A 20385-nucleotide genomic window follows, 5' to 3' on the forward strand; every position below is an offset into this window, starting at 1 on the left:
AATCCGTGGGACACAAAATATTATGTATTGATCAAAACCATTTTTATCATTATTTAATTAGGATCAGCCAAATGGTTTCAATGTCTACATTATCAATTCCTTAGTAAAAAGTTGAGCTTTATTCAATTGTGTGAATGTGAATATTTCATGGTGTTTGTCAAACACTCAACAAGTTATATTTCTCATACACAAAAATCACCTTCAAAGGTCCAGCCTATAACACTATTTATCAAACACCTTATTTAACAACAACAAAAAAGTCACAATTGCGGGTTTCGATTCATCAATTCCAACTACAATAACTACAGATGTCGAACGGTCTGGGAAATAGGTCTCTTCGGTCCTACATTTTAATCAGGAAGCCCAAATTCACTTTTTATCCCCACAACCATACTTACCCTTTGTAATGTGCACATAGCTGAAAACCTTTCAGTCTAACCAGGGAGTTTTTATGGAATAACTCCTTGGTCTAACAGAGATAAGATAGGGGTGTTATGTTTTTTTCTATTGACTTTTGTCTGACATCTGAAAAGCTGACCTGTCTGTGTGCTAGACTACGTAGTCCAGCCGATGTAATCTATGAGCCAAATAGGGTAATTTCTCAAAAAGCAAAGTTGTATAAAGTATCATCTAGACTATAATAATATTGTTTTGAATTATTATTATTATTATGGTCTACAACATTTTAAGATTAATTTTGTATTCCAAATCGCCTCGATTAAAGAAGCGTATGTATATGGTACTACAATAATAGTGTAAACAAACAACTGAAAACTGAATCTAAACACACAACTGAAAACTAAATATAAAGAAACAACTGAAAACTAAATCTTAACAAACAACTAAAAACAAACTCTAAACAAAGAACTGAAAACTAAATCTTAACAATATACACGTGAACGTCATCACTGTTGTCAAGTAATCTAAGTGTTTAACTCATTTCTACTCATTTTGTGGATTTCTTCCCGAATGTCGGTGTGCACAAGCTTCGGTAGTCCTCTGTTTCTCCCAAACTGGCAACCAAACTGGACTCCCGAAATAAGCTCCATGATGGTTTGACTCTGCACAAGTGGGGTCAGCTCAAGTTGGACTCACCGATGTGCGTCCTTATTATTTAATACATGCTGGACTAATTTGTTATACTTAATTTCCTAACCCTCTGTAAAACCCAACTGGTATCAAGGTGGACCAAGAAGAGGGCCCCATGCATGTTACAACATAGTCAAAGGTGCCAAGGTGGACCCGAAGTGGGCCATGCATGTTTCAACATAGTCAAAGGTACCAAGGTGGATCCCGAAGAGGGCCCCATGTATGTTACATATTAGCTCAATGTATCAAGGTGGACCCAGACTTGGGCCAAATGCTTGTTACAACATAGCCCAAGTTATCAAGGTGGACCACGAAGTGGGCCCCGTGCATGTTACAACATAGCACAAGGTACCAAGATGGACCACGAAGTGGGCATGTTACAACATATATGGAAAAGGCTCATTAAGCTTGTACACATCCATTTCAGTGTGTGAAAGTTGATATAAGGTCCATGCACCACAATCAAAATTATGGTACCGTAATTTGAGACAGGTTTTAGCAACCCTCTATAAATTCCAATAAGTATATAGGTGCATGTACCCTGAATTGGACCTCATGATGTTAACCACAAGTTAATTAAAATAGTTTTCTATATTTAAATCGAGTCCACCGTTTTCCTTATTATGCTTCTTTTCAATGAGATAAGTCAGACTCTATTTATTCTAAGCCAAAGTAGGTATAATCTATACTGCATACATAATTAATACTATCACGAAAGCCAGTTCTTTGTAGTCGAACAAAAAGTTAATTAACTTTACAAAGCTTGTAATATATAATCTCATATCTCTTCATATACGATTCTATTGTTAGCGTACGTACACTAAATTACACCACTTGAATAGTCTGTGGTACAACAATCACGATATATATGATGAAATATGAGGGGGAGGCCAGATATAATTATGTTCATTGAAGCGTTGAAAATTATAATAAATACGATATTTTCTTTAGAAATATTTTAAGAGATTTCTAAAGAATTTTTGAGGTGGAGTTCTTTACAATATGGATAACAATAAGGGTTCAAATCGTTTTAATATTTTTGTCTGCACGTAGCCATTGGGTCGTGACACTGACTAAAGCCACCTTTGGCTTTTTATCAAAGCAGAATCAGAGAGCTTGTCTATTGGTTTACTTCGGCAAATGCGAGCCTTTTTATTTTATCTCAGTATGTGAGTTAGTACGGGAATTTCTAATGACGTCACCATCATAATTTATTAACCTTCATAATCGTCAAGAAATAAAACAAAACTAAAAAATACGGGACCAGTCCTGTTCGGTTATGATTAAACCTGGCGGCCTATTTCTGGGTCGTAGTTGGTTTCTCTGCAATTTTTTGTAGATATTTCCCATCATTAAATTGTGAGATCTTAAGAGTTTTTAAGAAATTATTAAAAACATCTACGTTACTATTCAGATTGTCTACCCTGAAATCGACCCTCGCTAACTTAGGGGGATGTAGATTAAGCCTCAATGTAATGTGGCTATTGGATCGTGACACTGATCTATAAGCCACCTTTGGCTAGTTACCAAAACAGTATCAAAGGCTTGTCTATTGGTTACTTCGGCAAATGCGTATTTTTCTGCATGTTGTTCGCCCCCCCCCCCACTTCTTCACGACCGAGAAGAAAAAAAGGGGGGACGCATATTGGAAGCAGAAACGTAAGATAAATCACCAAATATATACGGTATATTATATGACTGTTGTCAACAACGCAAAGAAGAAAAGGCGACAAGACTGACTTTGCAAAGCCCACTGAGGATTTGGTCGCTTGCCTCTCGGAACGTAATTCAGCTTCTGTCAGGCAATTTAATTTTTCTTTTCATTTCCTTTCATGGTCAATTTGTTTGTATTTACCTATAGTGCATGGAGTTGAAGAAAGCATGTAGAACCCCTACCCCTAAGTAAAGGAAGAATTATTCATAACCTCTGTACTTTATTAGTCTTATATGGACTTACGGAATGCACGACTCCCCTTCCTCCCCAATCTTACTTTGATGGGTGCGACCTGATGATTTTTACTGAGATTTTGAACGTACAGTTCCCCGACTCAGAAATGTGTATGAATGGAACTGCAATACGAAAGTCAGTCAAATGAGTCAATCTAGGGAAGGGGTGGTGAGGTAGCTTTCTTTGGGGGAGGGGGTGGGGGAGGGGTAGAATTGGTGAGCCTGGGTGAGGGGGTTGAAATCAACACTGTTCAGGAAACTAAGTATGTCGAAATATTATTTCTCTAAAATCAATTTGTAACGATTCAGCTAGATAGTATACCTGTACACAAGAATGTCTGAAATTTGTTTAACCGCTAGATGACCTTTACTTAGTTGAACTGATTGTCAAAGGTATTTGAACTAGACTTGCTTTCCAGTCACTCTGATAAATGAACGCTCCGGTTATAAATTCTGCCCGACAACTATATAGCCTAGATACACATATTTAATAATCTGTTAAAGATCACGATATCAATTGCTGGTAAGATATGGTCTTAACCATGTACAAAAGATGCAGAAATTCCCAACAACTTTCACACATAAAAAAGGGAAACCCACTCACCGGAATGTACCTTTAACAAGGTCATCACGTTCACCTTTTCAGAGATTTAAATTAGTCGTATTTGCATTGCACGTATTGCACCAATATTTGTAGATAAGACACCGGATTATAAGTGACCACAGAACGATTAACTATTGTTATATGATATCTGACGTGATTTTTCTCTAGAAATAAAAAGATGAAAAGAATGACACAATGCCTAAGTACTTGAATAAACAATGAAACACAAAGAAGCGTCCTGTTTGTGATTAACGAACTAGAGAAACAGAGAAAATTGCTTTAGGTCAGTTTCCTTATATTTGAATAAACACAAAAAATGAATAAACGAAGGCACAAAACGCAGCATTGGCGTAAAAGGTTATTTATGAGATCTAGTTTTAACCAAATTTTGTCTTTCGAAAATTTCACTTATTTTATTTGATCCATTTTGTCGGCAAGTAAATTAAGACATTGCTTTAAAAATCACTTTAATCAAAGTCACATGTCACAATGCTCTCGAAGTCTTCCCCATATCCATAACCACCTCCCCCCCCCCACCCAGAGCCAGATTGAACCCTTTTCCATCGCCCTAGTTGATTGGCTTCCTGAATCTAGGTATCGTCTTTATGCAATTCAAGACCAGCGTCTGCAGTTGTGTAGCCAAGTTCAAATGGATCATCTGTTGCATTTGCTGCATGAACAGTTGCTATGGCAACGCTAAGGGAATGGCTTGATTCGTGATCTTCCATTGATAAATCGCTTAACAAACCCATCACATTTTTGCAATCCAAATTCGTACTTGCTTTATCTAGTATTAACGAATTATTATTTGGATCTAGTTTTCCCGCAAAAGCATCTTCTCCGTCTGTTGACAGTAATTTAAAGCTTTCCAATCTACGTAACTCTTCTTCGTTTAAGCCTAACCTTCTCCTTACGGAGTCTCTTGCGTGTCCTTCAATATCAGATATACTACGTTGCCCATGACTGTTAACTCCACTCTGTGAAGAAAAAGAATGGTCCAGACGTTTTCGCATCGCTCGCTTTACATGTTCGTTATAAATTGACTGGAATTCTGTCACATAAGTATTAATGAGACTAGACGAAACACTTTTGCATCCACTAAATGCATTAGCTGGTTCGATCATACTAGGCAACGCTATTAGTCCCTCGGATAGGCAATCAACGGTGTCATTCAAGGTGTGCATACCTTCGCTTAGATCTTCCAACCTGTTCGAAACTAGTTCACACCGTCGTCCATATTCTTCAGCTCGGTCAGTTATTACTCGTACTGTATCCTGAGTTGATTTCACCTCTTTTTCGATATTTTCAAGTCTCTTTTCTACTAATTTGTAAAAGTTTCCTGAAATCTCCGCCATCTTGTTTTTGAGGTGTACCATGCACAGTCTTCTTTCAAAGTTTATATCTTCCTTTACCAGCCTAATAACTGGAAAATCTTTTTACTCGTTATCACCCCTGAGGTGAGAAAAAACAACAATTGATTTCAGCACTCCCACAGACAAACATCTTTTAAGCGGTAAAGATGTGTACTACTTGTGTACATTTGAAGGCACATAAATATGAATGACATTTTGCGCACTTTGTAACACGCGCTCATTTAAAACGACTCCTCACGCGTTAAAGAGACGCTCGGCGATCCCATGGAAGTTCTAGAAAAGGCCGGCACCATGCGTTCCAGAGCTTACACGTATACCGTATAGCCATGTGTTTTTTAATCAAGTTAACATTGGCAATTGAAGTCCTCCATTGCAGTTCTGCAGAGTAAATGCTGTTATATAGAATTCTATAGGGTTATAGGCTAAAGGTAGGTCTATTCTGCAGAGAGTGAATCTATGATACAGAGTACTCACTATAAGCAGCCGTTCATATACATGTTAGCCTCCAACGATCCGCCATACTTTGTAGATTAATTGCCAACATATTCCTATGTACTAGCAAGGAGATTACCCAACGTCATTTTAAACAATCCATATATTGTGATACCCGTCATAATATAAGACTATCATGCACAAACATAAGAATGCTGTGCAGAAGTGATAGATATAGGCCTATACAGGGGGACACCATACATCACTACTGTACACTTGGTATTTTCGATAACAGTGTGTTATTAAGTTTATTTCCGCCCCAAACGGAAATATTAACAGAAGTATTGGCTATACCCACCAACTATATGCTTACGGGACAAAACTAACTCGTCAGTCTATCGCACGGTTATAATGCAAGTTCCATGGAATCTAACAATGCGCGCTGTGTGTATTTTATTTCGATCAAAGCGGGAGACTTTAGTTTTGTAAGCTTATAACGTCTAAGGTATAGATTTTATGGTCATTTCTGACTGTTAATTGTTGTTGGTGTGTTAGATCAACTCTTTGTGGGATTTGCAGTAGTGTCCACTGAAGGGGCCATACTCCTACGAGAGTCTATATCAATCCGCCCGAATGTTTTCCTAGCTCAAGAAAAGTGCCAATATGCAGTAGGAGAACGTCTTTTTTTTATATGTTTATCAATCAGGATCTGCTTTTGATTTGGCTTGCATGTTAAAGAGCACGAATGGAAGTACATGTGGGTCAATTAAGGCAATTTTAGACCCATTTAGGCCTCCAATGAGCAGCGTACGAATATTGTTTACTCACTGAGTGAAGAGGTTTGTTAAACAAGTGACGAAAAGTTCAGGCTCTCATAGCAAAAACAACTTCACTGTCATGGTACGGAAAATTGAAGATGCCATGAAAGGACAACTTGTCAGCTATCCGTTGATAGGTAGCAATTAGCTAGTGAGAACTTCTATGATCTAGACTTAGAGGCCACATTACATTTGTGATTTAGTGTGTAAGTCAGTGGGGCTTGAAATAAGCGTATGCTACCTGGAAAGAAATGAAGAAAGTAACTTAATATAGCGCGTACTTCTTTCGACCTTTCTTGTCACGTTTGTCTAATTGCAAAGCACAGTATCACGTCGTATACTCATTAGCTGCCTTTGTATATACCAGTGTTAACCTTTGTACGCCCTTTGTTTACGACTTTGCATCCCTCCTTTGGATGCCCTCTGAAGACGCTTAAGTTTATATTGCTTTATAGCTGTAACGTCTTACAATCGTTCCAATTTGCTGGAAAATAATTAAACGGAACCTAAGGGTTCTCTTTTCCATTTCAGTTATTAAATACATAAACGAAAAATAAATGTACACCACAATGATCGTTGTATATCACAACTGCGATAATGAATACAATTAATCTCAAAAAATTGTGGTTTGGATTGACTTTTGAAATTTTTTTTAACCTTCTCTTTAACATTTTCTATTGCTCTTTGCAGGTTTTTTTCATATTCTATAGACGCAAAAGTGCGTGGGAGACAAAACGTCTGGGAATATTAATCGACAATTCCTCGTTACATGTATATAACGTGTTCAGTATCAGCCACAAGTGCAACCACAAGTTTAGTTATGAGGGGGTGTAAGTGGGAGGGGCAAGGCTAAGATATTAGTCCATGCCTTCTTAGGGGAGAAGTATAACGGGAGGGGATTCCCATTCTCCCCCTTTGAGAAATTATTATAAAGTGGGGTGGTTAGATGCAAAATGGCGTTATATATTTTGCCACTTTTTAACAAATTTGTTTAATTTTTAACTGCGTAGGTTTTGCTGTACATATATGTTATATATTTAAGTGCAATACACATATTTTTAAAGTATTCCGTCTGTCAGTGGGATGGGCGGAACCCCGTTAATGTTATTCTTGGAGGGGTTGGGTTGGGTTGGGTGGGGTGGGGTGGTGGGCCTTCAGAGGAATACGTAATTGCGCGACCGGTATCATCACATGTACATAATACTTGTAAGAAAATTAAAATGATCGAGATAACATTTAAAAAGTCCAAAGGGAAAGAAATTTATCTTTGACGACGCTTTTGATACAATTTTGGAACTTCGATAGTTTAAAAAGAAGAAAAAAATGCAAACCCATTTATAAGAAATGCTTCTCCAGTTTATGACCATGATCAATCATTGGCGAATTTGGAACTCTGTAACAACTCCGATAGAAATGTTACCTTAGGCTCAGGAGTGGACTGAGGCATAAGTTGCTATTGGCACAGTGATCCAACCTTCGCAGACCCAGTAGTGCGGGAGCCTTGAAACAAAAGGCGCACTTGTAGTCGCGGATGACTCTAGCAGGCTTTGGCGACCAAAATTAAAAGTCAGCGCATTTTGCCGAACCGGTTCCTAGCTAGAAAACCGGGTAGGCCATTCCCGCGCCAATTAAGGCTGGGGTACTCGAGAAGTCAAATTCACAGGAAATTAATATAACATGATTGTCACCGTTAATGCTTCTATGCCGTACAATCATCCTACACTGCAGTATATGACAGTAATAGCACACGTGATGGCTATATGGCGTGAGAAAGCGGAATATATTACGAACAAATATATAACTGCTGTACTTGCGAAATACATACATGGTTAACTTCAAAAATACATTTAGACATATTTATATATATGTATACACATATATATCCACTGAATATTATATTTATTCCCTTAAAGTATATATTTTCTTAATAACAAATATGTAGTCTGTGCAAAAATAAACATACATTTGTTTATTAAGAAAATATTTTCTGTACGCCTGGAAAATATATAAATATATACTTTTAGGTAAAAAATATAATTTTCAGAGAATATATGTGTGTAAACATATATATAAATATGTCTAACATGTATTTTTGAAGTTAACCATGTATGTATTTCGCAAGTACAGTATATATATATATATATATATATATATATATATATATATATATATATATATATATATATATATATATTTGTACGTAACATATTCCGCTTTCTCGCACCATAGATGGACTTTGATGGAATTGGCTAATGTGCATTTGATTCGCTATAAGGAAAAGCATGGATATCGGGAGAACTTTGTCTGTCATTCCAATGGCTTTTAGACGGGCAGACAGTGATGTGAAGCTAACTGTCACCGTTGTAAATCAAATAAAAGTTTGATGAAAGATGAACAAGGGGTAGGGAGGGTAAGGAGCTGTAAGAATATCGAATATTAAACATTTACCGGTGCATACAGTACATCAATATTTGATCCGTATGACTATATGATAAAGATGATCTTTATCACCCCCCCCCCCCCCACTTAACTTTTCTAACATTGCCAGAAGGTTCCACTCATATTCATAAAGTTTAACCCCACCACCACCATGCATATTGCTGTGACGACGTTGGGAAGCGTTCAATTTGACAATCAACTTAGTAAGTGTATCTGACTGTATGAGATGAGCTGCTCTGAAGTTTAGATATTATTTTGACCACTCTGACCGTTTTTGCCCTCTGTATCATAGTTTGGGGGCAATTATTAAAGAAATCAATAACAATTTTCAAATGAAGTTGAATAGTTTACATATGGTGGCTTGGACGGGAGCCAGAGGTATACACAATTATTTTCTTTTAATTGTATTGTGTATACCATGGAGCTTTTCGTTAATAGCTCCATGGGTATACATATGCCGAGCAATATCAATCAGATCTATCCACACAATTCGGACTATACCATTAATTATAGGTACATTTACTTATTATACACTTGGATCCGCCAATGACTATGCACAAACTACCACTTTGCAAAAAGCATTAGACCCGACATTTTCCCCTGCAGGTTAAATGGCTTAATCGTCTCTTTCATTATCATATTTCATAATACGCTGACGTATTACAATGTAAGTACAATAACTACCCTCCTCGCCCCCCCCCCCCCCCCCGTTGTATCCAGTTACAAGACCATAACAACCAGTCTGATTTGGACCAATCAGTTTCTGGATAACTTAATTCAACCTGGCTGCAATAGCTTTAGCACCAATTTTATAGTCTGTATATAAAAGAGAAATAGGACGGTAATTGTGAAGCAAAGAGGAAGCCCTCCCAGACTTTGGGATGAGCGTAATCAACCCGCGGGTCTACTCTGGAGAGAGGGAACCCTTTTTGGAGGGAACCCTTATTAATGGAATCGACCACGAGATGACCAACCTAGTGCAAAAAGTATCTGTAAAAATGAGCAGAAAAGCCATCACTTCCCTGCATGAGCTTTATCATATAATGTAACAGATGTAATAGAAGTGCAGTAACCCCAGGAAGTTGTTCCATAGAAACTCCCTGGTAGAACATTCTACCAAAGTGAGTTCACCTTAACAAAGCTTGTAGAAATCATTGCATAATTCAGGGTGATCTAATTCACCCTGACAAAACCCGCAGAATTGTTGTCGGAGCTATACAAAGACGATGATCACACAGTCACAGTCCCGATGCAAGGGGACTGGGGGTGAGAGCGGATCAGTCGTTTGGTAGTTTGGTTTTCGTGCCCAGGTTCTTTCCTGTGCGACTTTTCCTTAAAAAAAAAGAACTATAGAAGCGACGAATCTCATGCAAAATATCGTTTCCGTCATCTAAAAGACGGCCATTCAAGCTTAAGAGTTGACGAATATGATTATTTTCTTTATCTCGCTTTTCTAAATTCAAAAAAAATACTTAGTGGTCTTTTCTCCCTCCTCAACCGATCTTACTATAGACCTAATAAGAGTACCCTTGAGCTTATAATCGTAATAAGACAATAATCGTAATAAGACAATAAATCATTTTGGGCAGCTTTAACTGAGATCGAACCTTGTACCATAAGCAACTGTTGCTCTAAACTTGAACTATTACATAATAGTGTTTCTTCATTATAAATCGTCTCTCAAAGGCCTTCTGATTAGAGAACTGTATAGACGCATACCGATATTTAAACTTTAATGGTCTCCTATAACGAGTTCAGGGGTTTGCTAAAATAGGGTTTTCAGCACCGACTCGAATAATGTCATTGCTAGTAATGTTAATAAAAGAATCATCGTTGCTGAATTTCCAATAACTCATAACAACAGATAAAGAAATGGTGATCAGACTGGATACCAGCAGGATTGAAAGACACGTCACTAATATAGTGCTCAATATATCAGACAAGGAAGAAATCAAGTCTGCCGCAGTGAATTCCAGGAATAATATTCCTTGTGTAGTATTTTGAGAACGGGGTTTTTCTCCCTCCAGATATCGTAGTAGATTATATATACGGACATTGATGAAAAACATTCAACTATAGCTTCCTTAAAAATTTGTTTTACGTAAACCACCCACCCCACATTGTCTAAATCCAAATTGAAATATAAAAATATATTGTATATACACAGTCAACGAACGAACGAACGTACGAACGAACGGATGAACGGATGAATAAATAAATAAAAGGTGTCACATTTCAACTAAATTGAAAACGAAAGTAAAGAGGGTAATTATCTGTTTAGTGTCAGTACAGGCATGCTATATCAATATCAATCTCTCGTTTCTAAGTATATTACCCAATTTCTGTATGAAAAAATCAGTAGTGCGGCCAGTGGCGGAGCGTCCATACAGTCAGAGGGGGCGGATGCCCCCCCCCCCCACTGACGGACTCAAATGGACTGCTGGCGCCCTTTTCAGCTTTTTACCACTTTTTACTTATTCGCGATTATTGACGTTTTTATTGCGGCTCTCAAACACCTATTGACATTTGTCACATTTTGTTGGTGTAATTTTCTGACAAAATTGCGATGACATGACCTATTTATTCTTCGTTTATCTGCAAATTAGCCAGGCCCGGAAAGGGCCATTTCCGGCGATCTAGGGAGTATCTTTACTCAAAACATGTCTGTACGCTCCGCGCCAACTTGTGGTGGCGCTCCGCTTAGATAGTGTCGAAAGCGCCCCTACAGACCATTCTCGCCCCCCCCCCCCCCACTCCCTGACCAATACCCCTAGCACCGCCACTGAGTGCGGCCATTTGATGAGCATCTGATACCGTATTTAATTTTTTTCAAAAGACATAGGACTGTTTTTTGAAGTTTAACCTTCACTAACGGAAGAAAATGTTTTATGTTCTCTGAAATATCAAAATTAATTTATTGCCTAAATATAAAAATTTCAATTTTCGATCTTTGTGTTGAGGGACATGTCCATATAGCTATAGAGAGCTTTATTTTCCCTTTCAAACGATCAAAGACGTTTTTTAACCAGCTATATAATTTTACTTATATACTTTGAGCAGTTCAGTTTAAATCTTAAAGTTGTATCTTATGAACATGTATAGAAACTTTGCATCGTATTGACCATGGGGAAATTACTATAACCCCCAATTGAGCGAAATCTATTAATGACAGAAGACTTCAGTATCCAACAAAGTTATATGTAAAAGAACTTCCTAGTCTACAAAGGGCGTGTCATACTCCCTCGTCCTTTCTGCTGCGATTTCGCTGGACTAAAATTAACCGAGATTTCAGCTCTTATATACTATTTCTTTTTACGCTAGAATACTGGCTAGAATACTGGCTAGAGTACTGGCTAGAATACTGGCTAGAATAATGACTAGAATACTGGCTAGAATACTGGCTACAACAATGGCTAGAGCACTGACTAGAATACTGGCATCCGAAATTCAATAATTCAGTCACCAAAGATAACGTCACAATATTTCGTTATCGAGAAGTGGCAAGGCATATTGAGGTAAATAAACTATTCAATAAAGCGAAATCAATGATATTTATGGTTTTCGATATATGTACCGTTGTAAGTTCTATGCGTTATTTCCAGACCCACCCATGCACCTTATTATTTTAAAGAACCTATATCCTACGAATTTAAATTTGATGACGTAAGAGAGTGTAACTTCAGTTTATGGTAAAAGTAAATGTTAAAAAAAGTATCTGCTTGTTTGAATGAAAGACTCAATATATACGACATTCTTCATACACTTTAAATTTCAAGGAACCGGAATTCACTTTTGGAGAGTGTCAAGTATGGTAACTCTTATATGTGACTTGAAATTCACTCTTGTCTCCATAATAATTAATCAGCTCTAAAACAAACAGAAACCCACATGTGGTGGGTGTTTCATATATCTATCTATAAGCAGAGGTTAAATTTGAACGATTTCTCTCCGAGGAGAAGAACCAATTCTCAATGGAGTGATCATTTCGGACACCCTTAAAAGATTGAACTCTTTGGTATATAAGAGTATACACATATAGGCGCGCAAAGTGCATAATATAGACAGGCTATAGGATGTAATGGAGTTTGTATCATTAATACATACACTGATAGATAAAGTGTCATTTTTGGTCAAATTTCATACGATATGTTATGATTAATATTAATTCATTGCTTTCCCTTGTGGTTTATAACCCCCCCCCCCCCCCCATTGCTTTTCGAATATATCGGTTAATACCCATAAGAACTTTGAGGCAAAAATACTGTTTGGATTTTCGTTCCACGTAAAATCGTTCGAATTCGACTGCTTAAGACTTTGTATGCAATGCTAAGTTAAAAAGTAGCACCAATTTATGTGTAATACAAACAATATGGCCTCAGAAAGAGGCAATACTTCACAGTCATATAAACCCATTACAAATTTCTACTTAATATAGTATAACAGATTTTACAGGCGGTTTTTGTCTAGATTTTCTTGGCCTATCCATTTTTAGGGGAAAATTTTTGTTGGTCTCGCTGTCTCGTGATGGCACGCAATAGTCTAGCGTATTGTTTAATTACAATGCACTGTCGGTAATATCATCTATTATGACCCACATAAAGAAGGCTACCATGCATACTGTTTGTGTAATATCTCTCTCGACTTGTATTCAACGTATGAAATAAGAAAACCACAAGTCTGTATGACTGTAGAAAATTGAATAAACAGAAAATATAATATTCTTTGTAAATATTATATTATTTAAAAGAAAAGGAATTATATACGGCCTTGGAGATATATGCTTAGCAACGAACGACACTGCCTAGTAACACATTGTAATATGGAAAATTATATTTCAAAAGAATTGCTTACCGTGGAAAGGTCCTTACAAAGTGTCGAAAGAAACGAAAAAAAGGGGTTATAAAAAAGACAAAAACGTTTTTTTTTTCTACTTTAGCTGCACCCCATACACATTCCAGACTTAACAATAGGCCCAAAATTAATCAGTATTTGTGACAAAATATTTCAAAGCAAAATCTTCGTAACTATCATAGATACTTGTTTGTTACTGAAAAATAAAGTATTATCAAATATTATACGAAACATCTGACCATCCTTGTAACACGAAGGACAGAAGCTCCGTTGTACTACGGCTGCAGTGGTGTATATGTTATATAAGAAGGTTTACCCAATACAGGTTACGAGCCCCAGTGGTCTCTATGTAATAAGGTTTACCCAAAACAGGTTCTGAGCCCCAGTGGTGTCTATGTTATATAATAAGGTTTACCCAATACATGTTACAAGCCCCAGTGGTGTCTATGTTATATAATAAGGTTTCCCCAATACAGGTTCTGAGCCCCAGCGGTGTCTATGTTATATAATAAGGTTTACCCAATACACGTTACGAGCCCCAGTGGTGTCTATGTTATATAATAAGGTTTACCCAATACAGGTTACGAGCCCCAGTGGTGTCTATGGTATATAGTAAAGTTTTACCCAATACAGGTTACGAGCACCCGATACCATAAACTGACTAGAACAGGTAACTTGGGTAGGGGTGGGGTGGGGGGAGCCTTAATACTAACAGGGCTAGCTACAGTGCATTAATAAATCTGTCAATTACAAATAGTGTGGAAATAATCCAGGTGCTCTGTTGTTCATATGAAGTTTAAAGAGCAATTATTTTGGTGGTTGAGTTATTAGAATTTCATAACATAATATATTAACATTTTTTTTTGGCCATCATTTATTGTTCATCTTTTGCAACAACAACATTTATTACATATTTTTTTCTTAAAATACATAAACGCTAAATTCTGCTTTAAAACCTTTAAACATATAAACATAACAGTAATGGCATAACAGCAACCACTATTCTTCAAATAAAAATGGGTACGTACTAAAAGTGGCCTATAAGGTCTGAAACGGAAAAGGACCACGTAATTTGTTCTAATGTAATTAATGTTACACTTGTAGTTGAAATTTAAACTTATACAAACATTCGTTTACAATGAACGAACCATTGTTAACTTTCTTCTTAAATATGTAATATTTGATATAAAAAAAATAGAAAGTTTAATGGATGTTTGATAACAGTTGATATCCAAAGAAATCATCTTTCTTGGAAAAAACAAACTGCCTATGTAAATGTTTTTGCTCAACGTCTAAAATAAAGCTAGCACTAATATTACATTCCCCAAAAAAGATGTTCTATTGTTTCATAATTAACTCCGCAGAAATTACAACGAGGGTTATCTGTCATTTTCATTTGAAATAATCAATAATTTGTTCCCAAAATACGGTGAAGAAAGCGATACTGGAAATACATTATCTTTGTTTCCCTTAAAGACTTAAACGGAATTTGAAAGATTACATCCATTGACTCTCATTTAAATCAAACTTATCATTCCATTTAATAATAGACTTAGAATAAGGGGTTAATCAACGGTCTAGCGTGCGTTACTCACAGGATTAATGCACGATCGGGGGATAATGCAAGCGATGCACGAGGGCGGAGCCCGAGTGCATCCAGCGATAGCATTAACACCCGGAGTGCATTAATCATGTGAGTAACGCACGCTAGACCGTTGATTAACCCCGTTCATTCATACACTACCATTTGTGTGGGGGAAAAATCATAAAACAAAACATTTTTGGTTACATATAACCAAAGATTTATTAAAGTGATGCCCCGTAATTTTACCGTGCGTTACTCACACGATTAACCACGGTCAGCTGACATGAATGGACCAATAGGATTTAGGAATCTTTACTAAGTATGAATGAACGAGTGATTACCCTCTGAATGTAAAGGTGCAGAATTTTGCGTTTATGTATTTTAAGAAAAAATAAATGAACCGTGACTTATATTGAGTTTGATGAATAGCCTGAGTGTTCAACGTTTCAGTATTAGTATTACTGTGATTCAATGACCTTCTCCAATGACCTGGGATAGCACTAATTACACCATAATAAATAGTGAAAGGACAATTAATGTGATACATTTCTCTTAAGTCAGAAAAAAAAAGATAAAAAAGTGACCTCCCTCATTAATAAGATCGCTTACAAATTTGATCCAACTGTTATACCATGCTTTATAAAACATAATACGATTATTCACCTTTATGTAGTGATTATTCCATATCACTTGACTTTCAAAATTTTCAATGATATCTTTAGAAGCGAAGAGAGTCCAACCGTGTAAAATATCGTTGATAAATACATTATTTGTGTGCATATCAACTGCCTTATAATTACGATCAGAAACCAAATGGGCCCCATAATCCTTAAGGTAATAATTAAAGAATACAACTTCCAAAAAGCAGTGTTATTACCAGTGTAACGCTTAACCCAGGAACATTTCAAACCGTGTTTGAAACTTTTAATATGAGTTGTATTCGGCCCACCTTTGGGGATAGAGCTAATCAACGTATTACGTTTAATCTTGTCTAGTTTCCCCTGCCAGATAAATTTGAATAAAATAGTATCCAATTGCTTGATAAAGCAATCCGGAGGATTTGGCAAGCATTGAAATAAGTACACAAACTGTGAAATACCAAAGCTTTTAACCAGAATAATTTTACCAATTGGGTTTTAAATAACTTGGCTTTCAGTCCACTTGAACGAATACAAATCAATAAAATTTGGTTTACGACCAATGAAAGGACCAAGAGGGGAAATATTGGACTTGCCAAAGTTATTTTAAGTCCTGAGGCCATTTCAAAATGCTTCAAAACTAAAACAGTCTCCTTTAATGAGTTATAAGAACCATCTAAAAACAAAAAACTGTGTCGTCTGTGAACTGAAGAATTTAAGCTCCTCATTAAGAACAGAAATTTCTTTAATAGTCTCATTAGCATAAATTTTCATAGCCAGCAGTTCTACACAAATAATAAAAATATAAGGACTTGTCTAACACCTCTTGTAATGTCAAAATAATGAGATGCAAAACCATTATTGCAAACCGTAGCAGAAGAACATGCGTAGAGGGTACGAACCTACTGACAAAAGTTATCATTAAACTTGAATAAATGTAAGCAGTGAAAAATAAAGTCCCAATTCAACCTATCAAAAGCCTTTTCAAAATCAATTTTAAAAAAAATCCAGGGATCGAATTATTCCTACAATAGTCCATAGTGTCCAAAATACAGCGAATAATTTCTCCAATAAAACGACCTTTAATATATATAGCCTGTTTGACTGGAGCCGATGATCAAGTTAAATACCTTTTTATTCTCGTTGCATGCTAATACCTTGGAACAAATTTTGTTATCTATATTTAGCAATGAGATTGGACTAACATTTTTGACCAAAGTATGATCTTCATCTGGTTTCGGAATAAGTGTTATCAAACTACGCGATTGCTCCATGGAGAGAGCAGATTGCTGAAAAGCAAAATTGAGGGAATCAGTGAACATGTTACTAATATGTGGCCAAAAATGTTGATAAAACTCAACTGAAAGGCCACCACTTCATGGGCCTTTCCAACAGTTAAACAATTAACAATTTTGAAGAAAAAAAAGAGAAAACTGTCGTTACCCTGGCTCGTATACAAATCCCTATAAAATAGAAAGAGTTCTCGAAGAATTAAGGTGGTATCAGTAATATCGGTACCGCACCGATCTTTTAACTTACGAATAACATTAGAGGATTTGTTACGTCTTTTAAGACTTAAAAAGTAGCTTGTATTTTTTCCACCTTGTCCACCCATCTAGCTCTAGAACGGACAATAATACCCTGTAATTTATAATCAGAGCATTTCTCGAGGTTTAATTCTTTCGACAGTTAGCTTGTTCGGTGTATCTAAGGAGAGCGTATAATGATATTCTTTCTCTATAACTCTGAAATTTGTTTAATTATTTCTACTTCTTTCTTTCCGGGCTCTCTTGCATTTACTTTTCCATACCTTAGAGAAACATTACGAATTTTATATTTCACAAACTCCCACGTGGCCGAGAAATTCTGAGACTGGCATATTATAGCAGTAGAAATAATGGTATCAGTGATGAGTTGAGTGTATATCTGAATTCTGAATTGTTAGTATATGTGTGTCGTACATTGGGAGGGGTCAATAATCTGAATTGTTAGTATATGCGTGTATTACATTGTGAGATGTCAAGAATCTGAATTGTAAGTATATGCGTGTATTACATTGTGAGAGGTCAAGAATATGAATTGTTAGTATATGTGTGTATTACATTGTGAGAGGTCAAGAATCTGAAGTTAGTATATGTGTGTATTACATTGTGAGGGGTCAAGAATATGAATTGTTAGTATATGTGTGTATTACATTGTGAGAGGTCAAGAATCTGAAGTTAGTATATGCGTGTATTACATTGTGAGATGTCAAGAATCTGAATTGTTAGTATATGCGTGTATTACATTGTGAGGGGTCAAGAATCTGAATTGATAGTATATGTGTGTATTACATTGTGAGATGTCAAGAATCTGAATTGTAAGTATATGCGTGTATTACATTGTGAGGGGTCAAGAATCTGAATTGTTAGTTTATGTGTGTATTACATTGTGAGGGGTCAAGAATCTGATTTGTTAGTTTATGTGTGTATTACATTGTGAGGGGTCAAGAATCTGAAGTTAGTATATGCGAGTATTACATTGTGAGAGGTCAAGAATCTGAATTGTTAGTATACACGTGTATTGCATTGTAAGATGTCAAGAATCTGAAGTTAGTATTTGTGTGTATTTCATTGTGAGGGGTCAAGAATCTGAATTGTTAGTATATGCGTGTATTACATTGTGAGGGGTCAAGAATCTGAATTGTTAGTATATGCGTGTATTACATTGTGAGAGTTCAAGAATCTGAATTGTTAGTATATGTGTGTATTACATTGTGAGAGGTCAAGAATCTGAATTGTTAGTATGTGCGTGTATTACATTGTGAGATGTCAAGAATCTGAATTGTTAGTATATGTGTGTATTACATTGTGAGAGGTCAAGAATCTGAATTGATAGTATATGTGTGTATTACATTGTGAGAGGTCAAGAATCTGAATTGTTAGTATGTGCGTGTATTACATTGTGAGATGTCAAGAATCTGAATTGTAAGTATATGCGTGTATTACATTGTGAGATGTCAAGAATCTGAAGTTAGTATATGTGTGTATTACATTGTGAGAGGTCAAGAATCTGAATTGTTAGTATATGCGTGTATTACATTGTGAGATGTCAAGAATCTGAAGTTAGTATATGTGTGTATTACATTGTGAGAGGTCAAGAATCTGAAGTTAGTATATGTGTGTATTACATTGTGAGAGGTCAAGAATCTGAATTGTTAGTATATGTGTGTATTGCATTGTGAGAGGTCAAGAATCTGAAGTTAGTATATGTGTGTATTACATTGTGAGAGGTCAAGAATCTGAATTGTTAGTATATGTGTGTATTACATTGTAAGAGGTCAAGAATCTGAAGTTAGTATATGTGTGTATTACATTGTGAGAGGTCAAGAATCTGAAGTTAGTATATGTGTGTATTACATTGTGAGAGGTCAAGAATCTGAATTGTTAGTATATGTGTGTATTACATTGTGAGAGGTCAAGAATCTGAATTGTTAGTATATGTGTGTATTACATTGTAAGAGGTCAAGAATCTGAAGTTAGTATATGTGTGTATTACATTGTGAGATGTCAAGAATCTGAAGTTAGTATATGTGTGTATTACATTGTGAGAGGTCAAGAATCTGAATTGTTAGTATATGTGTGTATTACATTGTAAGATGTCAAGAATCTGAAGTTAGTATATGCGTGTATTACATTGTGAGAGGTCAAGAATCTGAATTGTTAGTATGTGTGTGTATTACATTGTGAGATGTCAAGAATCTGAAGTTAGTATATGTGTGTATTACATTGTGAGAGGTCAAGAATCTGAAGTTAGTATATGTGTGTATTACATTGTGAGAGGTCAAGAATCTGAATTGTTAGTATATGTGTGTATTGCATTGTGAGAGGTCAAGAATCTGAAGTTAGTATATGTGTGTATTACATTGTGAGAGGTCAAGAATCTGAATTGTTAGTATATGTGTGTATTACATTGTAAGAGGTCAAGAATCTGAAGTTAGTATATGTGTGTATTACATTGTGAGAGGTCAAGAATCTGAAGTTAGTATATGTGTGTATTACATTGTGAGAGGTCAAGAATCTGAATTGTTAGTATATGTGTGTATTACATTGTGAGAGGTCAAGAATCTGAATTGTTAGTATATGTGTGTATTACATTGTAAGAGGTCAAGAATCTGAAGTTAGTATATGTGTGTATTACATTGTGAGAGGTCAAGAATCTGAAGTTAGTATATGTGTGTATTACATTGTGAGAGGTCAAGAATCTGAAGTTAGTATATGTGTGTATTACATTGTGAGAGGTCAAGAATCTGAATTGTTAGTATATGTGTGTATTGCACTGTGAGATGGCAAGAATCTGAATTGTTAGTATGTGTGTGTATTACATTGTGAGAGGTCAAGAATCTGAATTGTTAGTATATGCGTGTTTACGTACCGGTTGGTACTTGGGATGATCAATTAGTGATAAACAAAAGTTTACTTCACTGGGGACAGTTTAATGACAAATTACCAGGATCCATTTGTGTGGCACCATGCGAAGCCGGTTTGATTACACAAATGCTACATACAGACAGATGCTGTTGGATATGTAATCGCTGTCAGCCCTACCAGATTCTTCAAGATGAGTTTAC

The 20385-nt window shown here is 36.1% G+C and overlaps 1 protein-coding gene and 1 long non-coding RNA gene across 2 annotated transcripts in view; one reads left to right on the top strand and one right to left on the bottom strand.

The window, feature by feature from the left end:
• LOC139975085 (BMP-binding endothelial regulator protein-like) overlaps positions 1 to 20385 on the top strand; it is a 91988-nt gene that overhangs the window by 45032 nt on the left and 26571 nt on the right. The window lies entirely within an intron of this gene.
• On the bottom strand, positions 5 to 6301 carry LOC139975090 (uncharacterized). Its single transcript, XR_011795656.1, has 2 exons — positions 4827 to 6301; positions 5 to 4617 (listed from the first exon to the last, which is right to left on the bottom strand). It is a non-coding gene; the product is annotated as an uncharacterized lncRNA (long non-coding RNA).

This window comes from Apostichopus japonicus, chromosome 10 (assembly GCF_037975245.1).
Source record: "Apostichopus japonicus isolate 1M-3 chromosome 10, ASM3797524v1, whole genome shotgun sequence".
Taxonomy (NCBI): domain Eukaryota; kingdom Metazoa; phylum Echinodermata; class Holothuroidea; order Aspidochirotida; family Stichopodidae; genus Apostichopus; species Apostichopus japonicus.